Raw genomic sequence first — 14,766 nt, forward strand, 5'->3', positions numbered from 1 at the left:
CCTCGCTCTTATGAAATCAGTTGCCTCTTATCAAAATGAAAGGGCATTATCTCTTGAAAGGAAATTTTCTCACCTGCGTTGCCCAGAGCAGAAAGACTCCACTGCATTATCTCTCACCTGTTCAGCTACAGTCACCTCTTAATGCTCCACACATCTCCTGATTCTCCTCCTTCCAAGCCAGTTGTCTGCTCTGATCATGACACTCTGCTACTCAAGTCTCTTTAGTGACTCCCTATTGCCTACAGAATGAAGGACAGACTGAGCCTTACATTCAGACTCCGCCATCTGGCTTTCATCATTTCCTCTCAAGTAGAACTGCTCTCCATTGCCCATACATGTCCTGTCCTACCCTGCTTTTATGCCCTCACCAAGGTGTTCCTTTTGCTTGAGAGTCCCTTCCTCTCCCTCCTCCTTCATTCCTTAACTCTACACTTACAAATTTGACCTTGAACAAATTATTTATTCCCTTTAGGCCTCAGTTTCCTCAACCATAACATAGGGATGAGAGCAGGACCTGCCTTCTAAGTTGTGGTGAGAAATAAATGAGGCGCTCCGTGTTAAGTGGCTACCACCATCACAAACACCTCCTCTCCTCCAAACCAAAGGACTCTCTCTCCTCCCCTGGACTTCCAGAGCAAGGTGTGCAAACATCAGAGCTCCACTTCCCACTTTGCCTTTGCTATGGGGTTTATAACTGCGGCCACTTTGCTGCTAAATAAGTCTGACTGAGGTGAAGGTATGCTTCTTACTAATAGTCCAATGCACAGTACTGAGCACAGTGTAAGTGCCCAACAGGAGCTGGAAAAAGAAACGATCAGGTTCATATAACCTTAAATGGACCCTAGAGCATTGTTTGCAGTGCTTTCAGCCTCCACCAAAGGTAGCCAAAGCCTTGGGCAGGACATAAATTCAGGAATTAGGTGGGTGCAAGGCCTCCAATGTACCTTCACTTGCCCTGTGAAGCAACCACTGAGCTTTGGAGAAGAGTCTCCAGATACTCCCTGTTCAAAGAGTTCCCCCAAGTCCACAGAGGCCTCAGCCAAGTTTTCCATCCCAAAAGCATCTTCTAACAATTCAAAGATCCCTTGCACATTAGGTGTCCCATGTGCTTACTTAAAACAAAAAATCTTGGTTCCACAAGGAAATAATTTTCTTTTTCTCATTTTATACTTCCGGGCCTCTGTTCTCCTTTTGCTCTGCTAGTCTACGAAACTGCAGCCGCCCTGCCCACCTCAGGGAGTTGTGATTCAGTGCAGTCCGGAGGGCTTCTTCCGAACACAGGCTGCAGGCCCAGCATGCTCCTCACTCCCTTCCCCACCTGCCATCAGTACCTCTCCTTTCCCGCAAGGCTGCCTGCCTGGGTGCCATCACCCCATACAAACCTATCTCCTTAAACAAGACCAAGTTAACCCCTCATCTGGGGGCTCCAGAACTCTGGTTTAGGCCCACTGCCTGCAGAACCAGACCCGTATGAGGTTGTTCTAAAGGACAGAGTAAGGGGTTTTTGTTTGTCTTTTGGCAACTCACCAGGACACGGAAGCAATGAGACTCAGACATTCCTTTGATGGGGGAGGGAGATGCTGAAGGAACAAAATGGCCATTCTGTGATGACACCCATGCCCACCCTACCTGGAGGAAAAGGCCAGTAAGGGCGAAGAGGAGAGGGGAGCAGGACCTCATATTGAAATAGAAACCTGGTCAGCACAAACAAAGAAAGGACACAATACTTCTCTCTGTTTCTTGTCTGGAACAGGGATGCCCAGTGAGATCCACCAGCAATTCTGTCTCTTCCCAGACCCTAATCCAGGGCTCCCCAGGTAACCTGCCACAGGACCACCTGTCCTACTAACTCCAGCATGAGCCCTGCTCCTTGCTCTAGGAGTCCCAGTCAAGCAGGAGCACTCATCTTCCAGAGAGAGAAGCATGGCCTGGGGCTCCTCCCGTCCCCGCCCTCATACCCTAGTGCCTACATACTTCCACCTGGTGCAGAGGTGAGAGCCTGGCCTCAGGGACATGCCCGTGGACACACAGCAGCGTGTACATGAGTACAGATGCAGCGGCGGGGGGGGGGGGGGGGGCATGGAGAGAGCAAAGGGAGAAGAATTGAGTCTCCAGGGTGTGGATAGCCAGAAGTCAGCAGGTGAGGAAAATGCTGGCTTGACTGGCACAGAGGCTTTAACTTTAGTGCTCTCCAAAATAAGGAGTTATGGGGGGACAATATCAGAACTTCCACTTAAATATAATTTTATCTTGAAAGATAACAGCTCTGCCAGCATTGGGTATACAGAACTGGCACACCCATGGGTTAGTAGGTCAATGGGGTACAGCAGGTGTCTGGAAGACAGAGGAGGGCTCCCATGTTGCCGAGGGGCTGATGTGGTCCCCTCACACCTTAGTTTTCCATCAGTATTTGCAAGATACTGTCACATGTCTGTGCCAATTAAGGGGGTTTATGATTTACTGCATTATTTTGTTTTAACAATCCAGTGTTTTAAAAAGTGGGCAAGTGCCTTTAACAGATTCCTGTAAGAAGAGTATAGATAGAAAATAATATAAATAATGTAAAAAGCACTAGTCATTGATTTTTTTAAAGTGAAAATATAATCCTTCTGCTCTTAGCAAACTCTTCATCCTCCACTTTATAAGCACAGGACCAAAGAACCAGACCAGAAATCACTCCCTTCTCAAACAAAAACTTCAAAATGATTAGGAAGACTAACACTTGGATGCTATTCACCATCATTAATGATGAACTTCCCACAAGTGCTGATTTCCCGTGAGATATTGCCTAATGGAGGCAAACACATGCCCAAAACATTGCAGACCATTCCCCCACCTGGCCGAGGGCTGCCCTGGGCTGGCCGGGGCCGGGAGGAACTATGGTCTGGCTGGTGGGCATCAGCAGGAGAACAAGGGGTGAGGTCACACTCTCACGAATGTCAAAATCCAATTCTTGGTAAAGACCATCTCAGGGCTGAGACCAGCCAGCGGGCACGTTTCACAGCGATTGTGAGTGCCGAACTTGGAGAAGACCTCGCATCTGTCTTGTGACCTTGGACAAGCTCTCTCCATCTTGGCCCCTGCTGTGTAAAATGCACATGCTGCATGGGGCTTTATTGAGGACTCAGTGAGCTAACAGTGCCAATGTTTGGATCAGTGCAGGGCTCGGGCAGCTGTGACATCAGTGTTAGCCACTTTTATTGCCATCGTTCTTGTGTCACATTGCTCTCCCCGGTAAGCCCCGCCTTTCCTCTTTTTGTTCCCTAGGAGAGGTGAATCCTTATCGTTTCATCCCAATCCTGTCTGCTGGTCCAGGCCTGGGGAGCAGTTGCAGATTTCAGAGGGAAGGACTAAGCTGCCCTCTGCTCTGACCATACCCTCTGCACACACCTCAACAAGTGGAACCTGGTGTGATGGAGCAGAAAGGAGAAGCTTTCTGGAAAAGGCCTCTTTAGGGCGCCCCCACCCCCATCCTGCCTCTCCCCAGCACAGCCAGCCTTCTCCTCATAGTAAGCCTGCTCGATATAGGCTGCTCCACCGGGGCTCCAGACACCTGGAGACTAATTAGGCAGCCAGACTGTGGGCAAGTCAGCCCAGAGGACCCAACCAAGAGGCAGCTGCAGAGAGAGGCTGGAAGGCTGGAACCCAGAGCCAGCCCAAGGAGGAGAAGGCTTATAGTGATGGCTGACTTGGACTAGTCCAAGGTCCTAAATCCGAGAGGTCAGGGGAGAAAGAGATCCTCATGAGAAGAGTGTTTCATAAAAGAGGAGTATTTGTTGAGCATGAACTGCTGAGCTCCCACTCTGAGCCTCAGACTCCTCTTTCTGCAAGGGAGGGTTCCAAAGGTGACCTGACTCTGGGTCATGAGGCTGATGAGAAGGAAGGAAGGAAACAGGCAGCTGGAGAGGACCAGGAAGTCCGGAAGGGCAGGGAATGGGTGAGCAGACCTTGGGGGTGCCACCTGGAGGGGAGAGTGCATTTTCTGGATTATTCCAGGGGGCCGAAAGCGGGCCTGTAAATAGAGGTCATAGGCAGAGATTTCAATCCTCAACACGAGAGCTCTGATGGTAATTATTAATCCAGTGATAAGACTGAGTGGTCCTTTTTGGCCAGAAATGATCAAGCCAGCCTTTTTGAAAGAATCTTAACCCTTTAAGTCCACTCATTGCTCTGAATGAGGTCATTTTCAGCACCCGAAGTACTATTTCAAAAACGTCACGCTCCTTTTTAAGGGCTTTAGCTGGGATTCCCTTTCGCTGGGACAGACACCCTGAAACAGGACTGCAGGGAATCCCAGGATGAGGGTCATGTGCCTCAGCAGAGGGCAGGGGCCTCCACTCCAACACCATCTATAGCTCGTGCTGCACAGGAAAAGGGGGCGGGGGGAGGCACAGACAGAAAGAGAGTCATGAGGCCAAAGGCCCCAGAGAGAGAGGTGTCAAATCCACAATGACAGGAAAGAATGGGAGCTGGAAAAATAAAGAGAGTCTTTATCTGGATCAAGCCCTTCAAGCCAGTAGCTTCTGCTGTCAATTTCATGGGGAATTGCATGGGCAGTGGGGGCTGCGACTCACATGCTCGGCCTGGACACCAGCCCTGAATCGTTTATCAAACCAGCAGAGGGGAAAATCCCCCAGCACAGAAGCCATCCTCGGTGGGAGGCAGAACATCGTCGATCCCACCCTGACCTGGACCGGCATGCATTTCAATTCCTTCTAGAAAAGACGTCACATAGTTGTGTCCTCTCTTGGCTTCCCCTCCTGTAGCTCTCCCAGGGTGGCCACCCACACGGAGAAGGAGACAGCTGCACGAGGCTTGCACACACCACGTGGCAGCAGGAGCCGAGGCCGCACCACTGCCTTTGCTCCAGGAGCCATCCACACAGCAGCCCCACAAGAGAAGAGAGGGGTCCTGCTGCTCCCAAAGGCAGACACTCACCCTGTGAGTCTGTGTGACCAGCTCAGGTTTAAGGGCGGGGTCTTGGGCAGAGGCTGGTTTGAAGCCTGGGGCATCACCAGCTCACACGCCTTAGAAAGTACCTGCTTCTGGGCAGGGTGAGTGGAGCTGAAGTGTCCCTGCAATGAGTAAAGGGCCTTCCCTAGTTCAGACAAAGCAGGCACCAGGCTTCATCTGAGCATTAGTGTGAAAGGATTGCAGGCACGGGCTTCACCTCCTGCAGGCCTAGGCCTCAGGTCTGGTTCTGTCACTTGTTCACTGCATGAACCTGAACAAATTTCTGAATCTCCAAACATAATTTTTTTTACCTACAAAACAAAGTTAAAAATAGGATCCATCCTCCCCCCCCACCCCCCGCCACGACTATTATGAAGTGCTCAGCATAAGCTCTGGCACACAGTAAGCAATCAATAACTATGAGTGGTGGTTATGATGCTATTATTGGAAGGACCTCCTGGTGGGGAGGGGAGCTGGACCAAGCAAGCCCGGATGCTGTTGCAGCTGCCCTGCCCCCTGTTTGCCTCTCTGTGTTTCCCTTGCTTTGGTCCCAGCTGCCACCATCAGGGCCAGACACAGGGAGATGATGGTCCCCTCCTAACACCCTGGCCTGGCCTACGTGCAGGAAATAAATCCCGGTCCTTATCTGCACAGGTTGACATTGTCAGGGGAGGAGAATAAAAATCTGATAGTCATAGAAAACACAAACACTGTAGAAATAATTAAATTTCCCGAGTACAAGTCACTAACCCTATAATAACACACATCTTTTAGGATTTCCCAAGCTCCCAGCCCTTGCCTATCTTCCTGTGGCCACGGACACCCCATCACCCACCCTACCCTTCTCTCACCTACTACAAGGCTCAAAAACCTCATTAGTGCCTTCTTAGGACCCACTTCTCCATCCCAGGAGAAGAGCCTCAGCAGATTGACAGTGAAGCTACAACTCAACTGAAACTTTGTCCCCTGCCCCTGGGATTGCGCCCTGTCCAAGGCCACGCAGAACATACAAAATCCTTTGATGTGTGTGCATGGGGTTGGGGGGAGAGGGGCATACTTCCCACCTGCTTTCTTAGAGCTTACAATATATTGCAAATTCTTGAATCTTTTAAATTAGGAGACTCAAGTCTCTGCTTCTCAAAACAAGGCCCCCAGAGCAACAGTACCAAGGGTCCTGGGAACCTGTTAAAATTGGAAATCCTCAGGCCCATCCCAAACCTACTGAGTCAGAAACTGGAGGTGGGCCCCAGCTATCTGTGATTTTTACAAGCCCTCCAGGAGCTTCTACAGCATGCTGAAGTTTGAGAACCACTGGCCAAACTTATAATCCAGCTATCTGCATGACCTTGAGTCTTTGTGTCCATAAGGTGTGACTAACAACAATTTCATCATCTGTAAAATGGGAATAAAAATGAGACCTACTTCTTTGGGTGGCTGAATGCAAAGATTAGATGAGATGCTGCATATAATGTGCTCAGCGAATTGCCTACCACATTGTAGACATTCAAATATTCTCTCATATTGATCTTCCTATTGAACCTAAGAGATGGGTCCTACTACTATCACCATTCAATAGGCGAGGACCCTAAAGGCTCAGAGAGTTTCTGAAGTGCCTTGTTCAAGGTCACTCAGCTGTCAAAGATATCTTGATAGCCGCTTCCTCAGGAAGAGGCACAGGTGTCCACATGTCCTTTTCTCTCTCAGACTTGCCTAAGTTCTCAGTCTGGGCAGTCCCCTTCCATCTGGGCCTTTAGAGATAGATAGAGGCTTTGGGGGTTGACTGAGAGCTCCTGGCTGCTAGCACCCAGAGGGATGCTCACCCTGCACTGTGCACGATGGTTCTGCATAATGAAGAATTGTGCGCCAAAAATGCCAGTGGCTCTTCCATTGGGAAACATGGGCCGCCCCAGAGGTTCACAATTATCCAGAGTAGGGCACCTTGTCAGAAACATCCCAGACAATCCATCAAACAAATCACAGTAATTGCAGTGGAGGGCTGGGACGAACTGCCTATGACATTGTAGGTACTCAAATATTCACTAATATGAATCTTCCTACCAAGCCTAAGAGATGGGTCCTACTACTATCAACATTCCATAGGCGAGGACCCTAAAGGCTCAGAGAGTTTCTGAAGTGACTTGTTCATAAAAGACATTTCCTGCCACATTCCCAAGAGCTCCTATTTTGGGAGTTGTGAAGGCTAGCTTTCATTCTAGACATCTTGTTTTCTCACTTCCATATGCAATCACCTAAAGCCTCTAGCTTAACACCCCCAACCACACCTAGACAAGCTCTCCATCTCCATGACCCAGGCAAACATTTTCCAGGATTTGAGGATTCTTCCATATTCTCCAAAAGCTCACAGAGGAAGCGGGTGCCAGGTCCAGAGATAGAAAGTGGGGCGTGGCCTGCCTTAAGGACTTGGTGCTATCTATTATTTGTTACTGAGAGAGGGGAAGGAGGAGACAAAGGGAGTAGATTGTCACCACTGTTCAGAAAGTAAAAAAAATCCTGCTGTCAATATGCAAGCAGCAGATTTAATCAGTAAAATCAACATTTATTTCAAAGGATGCCCAATGGAAAGGTGCCCAGGCTGAGAGCCGCAGGGCACAGAGCGGCAGCAGCATACGTAAGCAGACACAAATCACCGTTGCCTGAAGCAGTGGCAGTGTGTGGCCCTGACGAAGTTGGCCATTTCTCCTAAGTTAACACGGCTTTTCCGAGGCACAGCCCCCTTGCTCCAGGGACTTCACCAGGCACTTTCACCAGTTAGCCCCTCCCCACAAGACATGGAGCCTGGCTGTGCTAAAATGTTCCTTCTCTCCCAAACCATTAAGCTGTCAAGCTGAGGTGGCGAGCAAATCCAGCGAGAGCCAGCGCTGGAATGCAATTATTCGTTCTGCTCTGGACTGCTCCTGCTTCAACTTTCCTGGCCCCGGGTCATATGCTGTGATCTGCGGATGCTGATGGAAGAGACAGGGCTTGATGTAGAAAATATCCAGGGAGATGATGTCTTGATAGAGATGGAGGTAACTAGTAGAGGAGGTTTGGGTTGGTTTGTGGTTTTGGTTTTTTTTCCCTCATTTTTCATTTGACATCCATGCAGGTATCATATAATGCCTTCTGGTTTCAAACCCCCCCTCCAATTCCAAAGGAAAAACAGCCTTTCCATAAACACCTGGCCCACATCAGTGGAATAGCTGTGTTACACACTTGAGTACCATTTTCGAGGACACTTTAGAGCGTCGGTCACTGCTTTCAATTTAATGTGCGAGCGGGAGTCACTCAGGCAGGCAGAGATGATACGGTGCAGGGAGGGGTTCACAGCTTCCAATGGTGCATCTGCTCAGACTTCTAACAGATCCACAGGCACTTAAGGCATCTCGAGGACAAGCCACGTGGCAAGACTCACTCAATACATGAACGGGCACCTACTCTGCATGTGCAAAGCTAGGTGGTAGGCACAGTAAGAGACGCAAAGAGAAGAGAAGGTTCCTCCCGTAGGTGGGAGTTACATACACATTACAGTTGGAAAAATGTTATAAATGCTAAAAGACAGGTAAAATGCTATAAAGTTCAGAGGAGAGCTGGGTGGCCTCATTTTTTTCTTGGGTAAAAACCTCTACTGAGTTTATGAGGATTAAATGAGATCATGTGTGATGGGTGCCAAGAACAATGCCTGGAACTAAATAAGTGTTCCATGATGGTAGCAGACATCATGGAAATAGTATTAATATTGTTGACATGAAAGTATTCTTGATCATTTTAATTCTAAACCTGGTTGAAGGTAAGAACAGGAGGATTATCCGATAAAGCTTGATAAATAATAGGTGACATTTGGACAATGAAGGAGAGGGGGATAGTATACACAGAGGTACAGATACAAGGAAATTGGGGGCTTACTTGGGAAATAAACAGTACGATGTTTCTTCAATTTTCTGCATTTCTATTATGACATATCTGGATGTAGATTTCTTTTTATTTATCCTTCATGGAGTATGTAGGCCTCCTTGAATCTGTGTATTGATATTTTTCCCTCAGTTTTAAAAAATTAACAGTCATTACTTCTTCAAATAATACTTCTTCCCCATTCTTTCTCTTTCTTTGTGGAAATCTAATTAAATCGATAAGACATTCTCATGGTATCCTCTTAACCGCTTTTCTGTATTTTTTATCCTTCATTTCAGATTATTTTGCCTTGTCCCCACTTTATTAATTATTTCTTAAACTGTGTCTAAATTATTTTATAACCCATCCATTGAATTCTTCATTTCAGTTGCTGTATTTTCAGTTCTAGAATTTCTTTTCAGTTCTTGTTTCAGATTTACTCTATCATTTTTATAGTTTCTAGTTTGCTGCCAGATTTTGTAATCTTGTCATATTTCTACCTGAAAGTAGTAAGCATAGCGAGTTAAAGCCAGTGCCTGATCCTTGCAGCACCCAGAAAACCTATTGTTGCTGCTGATTCTTGTTCATGTGGACTTGTTTCCTACCTGCCAACTTATCTTTGATTGTATACTAGACATTGTGTTCAAAGATTTGTTTGTAAGGATAATTTGATGACTAGGATGCTGTTATCTCATCCAGACAGCATTCTAATGCCTCTGCCAGGTGACTTCCTTGCAATACAGTCTAACATTGATCCCGTTTCAGGAATGGATATTGCTCTCAGCTTTTCAAACGGTTCAAAGCTGGACTTTAGACCTTGGAAGGGAGGGCTGGTTTACTTCTAATCTTAACCCAAAATGCACCCACCTTGATAGGCCCTGAACTCCAGCGTTTGTCCCCTAACCTACTGCAGCAATTCCCAAGCTTCAGTGGCCTCTTTAGAAACTAGAAGGTCTCACCCCTTGGTATCTTACCTTTCAATTTCTATTCTCTTCCAAAATTTGGCCTTATAAATATTTACCACCTTGCTAGCTTTTATATGTCTTGAAGCACACTTGTGAAAATATCTTTCCCACTTTTCAAATTGTTCACGGGGGATGGGTCCGTCTGAATTACCTACTCTTCCATTACCAAAAGTCCCGCAAACAGTGCAGGCATTCCCCAGAGCTACTGGGTTCCAGACCACCGCAGTAAAGAGAATGCCACAATAAAGTGAGTCACACACATTTTTTGGTTTCCCAGTGCATATAAAAGTTATGTGTATACTGTACTGTAATCTATTAACCATGCAACAGCAGTATGCCGTTAAAACTGTATATACTTTCATTTAAAAATATTTTATTGCTAAAAAATGCTAACCATCATCTGAGCCTTCAGCGAGTCGTAATCTTTTTGCTGGTGTTGGATCTTGCCTCAGTGTTGATAAAAACATCTGTGAAGTGTAATAAAGTGAAGCACAATAATACAGATGTGACTGCACATGATTTGACTAGAACACTGGATTTATGTTAGGGAGGAAGCAAAAGATAAAGGGAAGTACTGGTTCGTTCTAAAACATGGATAACCTTGATGACCTAGGGTAAAGAGGACATATGTCCAATAATTTATGGAGAGCCATTTTAGATTCTTAAGGAAAAGAGTGGTAACCTGAGAGTTATGGGTGAGGAAGATGAATTTGGCACTTAAGTGCTGAAGAGATTGGAGGAGGACAAGACCAAAAATCAGGAAGAAGAATTAACAGGCTTTATTATACTTGTAGAGAGTAGGCAGACATATCTGAACTAAGGTTTGGTGGTGAGACTAGGAAGATGAAGCAGTGGTAATTCTTTAACCCACAACATCCCCAGAGGAGAGATAATTTCATGAGAATAAAAAACCTGCCACTGGAATACATCCACTCATTGCACATGATCATGTAGGTGGGACAACCTCGGGGAGAGGGAGATCGCCCTACTTCGTGTTATCAGAGTTCTTTAAGTGACATTGGCTGAGAGCACACTCTTGTTTGGGGCAAGGAGAAAACTCAAGACCCTCTGCTAATAACCAGAGATTCTCAGGCATCCAGGACACAAGCCAGGGGGTTCCACAGAAAATAAAAGCACACAGAAATAGACTTAGGTGTGCAGAGGGTGAGAAGTGCACACCCCATCAACAGGCGACAGGTGAGCCTTGGGGACTCCTAGGACTAGCTATATTGGATCCATTGAGTGATGAAAGGTGCCCAGTAGGGTTAACATTCCAGGTTTCTAGGCAGAGGCTGAATCCAATGGAAATGCGAACCTTTAAACTATAACCATGACTCTCCTGGCCTAGATGTCTGCCACACACTATAGGTATTTTTCCCTATCCTCTCTTCCATTTATATGAATGAGTGTCAAAAGGTAGCTGCCCGTGAGGAAATAACTTCTGCTTTCACTGTGGGGATCTGGGAGATGAAATAAAATAAAAGTAAAATGTTACCTGAGGAAGGGCCATATAATTTCATAAATAAATTACCAAGTGTGGCATCGATCTGAGCTGAAGTTGTGCTGCAGAGGAAGGAGAGCAGTAAGCCACACTGGGAAAAGCTCACCACACATACACAACAATTTGCTCCTCCTCTTTTATTAATCATCTGCACCAAATCAATATTATCTGCAAAAGGCAGATGTCCTTTCCTCTTCCTGTCCTATCTCAGGACCCCTTAAGCCCTCCAAACCTGGAATTCAAGAATATGACGACCCCTCTCCCAGTATTTTTGGGCTCATTTGTCGATCCCAAAAAGTTCCTATTAATCCTCCCCTAAGGGCCCCACCTCCTGCCATCACTTCTTAGGTTCCCGTGGGCAGCCTATTATAACCCACTGAAAGTCAGAATGTAGGTGTGGGTGGAGGATTTGGAAACCTATTGAGGCAGAGTGAGACCTGAGCAAAAAATGTCCTAGGCAGAGACCTCAAGGGTGGGCTGTATGTGCTGATTCTCCACTGAACCCCAGTCCCTGGCACCAAACCTGGCTTATAGGAAACACTTGATAAATACTCGATAAAGACCTAGAAAAACACTGGGTCAACCCATTGCCCTGAGCTCAGGTGACACTCGATAAATACGTTGGAATGAAGGTGTTGAGAAGTGTACTAGGGTGGAGGAGGCCAAGCAAAGTCGGGACTTTTAGGGGAGTAGGGGGAGGCTTGGCTGGTTGGTTCACACCATCCACCACAAAGCCATGCAGCACCTGTGGAACCCAGCAGGAAGTGGCTGGGATGTTTCTGCTGACGGATGTCATGACTTTTCACATTCAGAGCTAAGGTTGGGGAATGGAAGGGGACTGTTAGTAACCATCAATCCTGGGAACTACATAGTGCTAAGTGACCAATCCCCTTTGATGGACCCAGCCAGCGCTAGCTAGTCCAACAGTGGCGTTAACAACTGTTCCAGATAGATAGGTGCACCCGCCTGAGCTAGATCTCTATCCGCTTTCCCTCTGTAATGCTCTAACAGCCGTGGGCAAACTCTGGCCCATTTGAAATGAATAAAACTATTGAAAAAAAAGACCGTACCCTTTTATGTAATGATGTTTACTTTGAATTTATATTAGTTCACACAAACACTCCATCCATGCTTTTGTTCCGGCCCTCCGGTCCAGTTTAAGAACCCATTGTGGCCCTCGAGTCAAAAAGTTTGCCCACCCCTGCTCTAGCACCATTAAGGCCCTGGCGTCCTTTCCCTTAGCTACAACTTCAGGAATAATACCTTGCCTACTCCCAAAGCCAACTTTCAGAATAAAAACATGGTGACACTGTAGAGGAAATATTTGAAGGTGAATATGTGGCCGAAGTCTAAATTGTCTCTAATTTCGCCCTAGCTGGTTTGGCTCAGTGTATGGAGCATCAACCTGTGGACTGAAGTGTTCTGGGTTCGATTCCAGTTAAAGGCATGTGCGCGGGTTGTGGGCTCTATCCCCAGTAGGGTGCGTGCAGGAGGCAGCCAATCAATGATCCTCTCTCATCATTGATATGTCTACCTCTCTCTCCCTCTCCCTTCCTCTCTGAAATCAATAAAAATATTTTTTTAAAATTGTCTCTAATTTCACCCATCTCCCCAGATAAAGTTGAGGATTTCCTCCAGAAGTCCCTAGCCAATGAAGGAAACAGCAAGTCTACCTTTTGCTCCCTCCTCCTTTGCTGGCTTCTGGCCCTCGATGGGCTACACTCCAGGACCCACCACCCTGAGTCTTCGGAAGTCACTCTCCGCCTCTCAGGCTGCTGGCCTCAGAGCTGGGCTTCCATTCTGAGCAGTGAGTGGGGAGTGGGTGACCGTTCTGCTTTTCCTACAAGTCTCAGAGAGGCGAGTTTTGTTCACTAAGCACAGCCACAAAGAAGGCAGCAGCCGAAGCCCATACCTAGGGGAGGGAAAACAGAACTCAGCTGTGTGTCATATCTTCTGTCACCACTTGAGACCCCTGGGCTGCAGAGAAGGAAAAAGATTGCAACCCCTGCATCTGCATCTTATCCTGAATTGACGCGATTGGCCTGGACTTCTTTGTGGAGATCACACTCACCCTCATTGGAAATTGTGCCTTGAGCTCTAGGCTGACATCTCTCAATGTGTAGTTTACTGCTGCAGAATCACACCCGTGAGATTTGAACCTTCAAGGGTGAAGGGGACCAGAAATCCAGCACTTTAACCGATCTTTACCTGAGTCCTGTGGCACTGCAGGGCTCCCAAACTTAAGAGACAACCCAGGTCCCAGGTAAGTGAGGAAATGACACAAATGAACAAAGGGGCGGGGAGGGGCATGCAGCTTTGTCACCTGGAGAGTAGGTGGCCCCTAAGAAGTAGCCTGAGCTCCCTCCAGTTGTTGCCATGTGGGGATACAGGCTGACTGTTCTCAGATTCCATATGGGAATACAGGCCCATATTTCCACAGACGTGCAAAAACCACATTTTAAGTGAAATCTCTTGATCTTTAAATGTTGGCCACAGCAAAACATTCCATGTGCTTAAATGAAACACAAATGTGATCTGGCTCATAGTTTTCCAGTTAATAGTCATGTGTGAGAACCGCTGGGCTAGGACCGATTTGAGAGTCACTAATCTGTAGGGTGTTTCTCAGCTACGCCTGGAAACACCCTCTCCTTCCTATCTTCAGACGGCCACCAGTCAACCCTCAGATGCTAAAGGAGCCAGTGGCCTCCTGGTCTGCTGGAGTACAGCTCCTGGGTTCCTCCCCGGGCGGAGGAAGACCACTATTTTCAAGACTCTTTGAGGTGATCCAGTCTCACTTTCTCATTGTCAGGCCAGGGACAGACCCACAGGGAAAACACCCTCCTGGTTCAGAGCATTCACTCCTGAGAAGGGCAGAGGCGCCTCTCTGACATCCAACAGCTATGCCAACCTCCTAGGTCCCTCCCTTGAATCCCAAAATCTATAGGAGGAACAAAACTGTCATCACTCCCAAATAGGATCACTCCCAAATTGAAAACCCATCCTTGGGAAGAGAAGAGTGAATAGTGAAAGCAACCCTGTGTATTTCCGTGAGTCTGTTCTCTCTGCAGTGACTCATAGAGACAGTCAGCGAACCTTCCAGAAGCGGTTTCCTGGTGGGGTCAGCAGAGAGCGATTGCTCCAGCGTTAGCAGGAGCCCCTGAGCGCGGTGGCCTGTGTGTTACCATTTCTCACCCAAGCAGAAAAATGAATAGGAGACAAGGAAGGAGCAGGGGGGACACCCACAGCCACAGAGGACCTCATGCTTTTCTTACTCCTCTCCTCGCATCTCCCCAGGGTCACCTTACAAGAAGGTTTGAAGAAAGACAAAGGGAAGAGAAAACAGAAACATGGATTTGCTTGAGGGGTTCTTCACCATTTATGCCCCTTAGCCAGCCCTAGCGGGTTCAACATACATCACTGCTGGGGTGTAGGATCTAAAGAGAGAAATTCAATGCAAAG

General features: G+C 47.3%; 1 protein-coding gene across 2 annotated transcripts in view; it reads right to left on the reverse strand.

Moving 5' to 3' along the window:
• PLXNA4 (plexin A4) overlaps positions 1–14,766 on the reverse strand; it is a 416,580-nt gene that overhangs the window by 374,492 nt on the left and 27,322 nt on the right. The gene's annotated exons all lie outside the window — the stretch shown is intronic.

Source organism: Myotis daubentonii, chromosome 10 (assembly GCF_963259705.1).
Source record: "Myotis daubentonii chromosome 10, mMyoDau2.1, whole genome shotgun sequence".
Taxonomy (NCBI): domain Eukaryota; kingdom Metazoa; phylum Chordata; class Mammalia; order Chiroptera; family Vespertilionidae; genus Myotis; species Myotis daubentonii.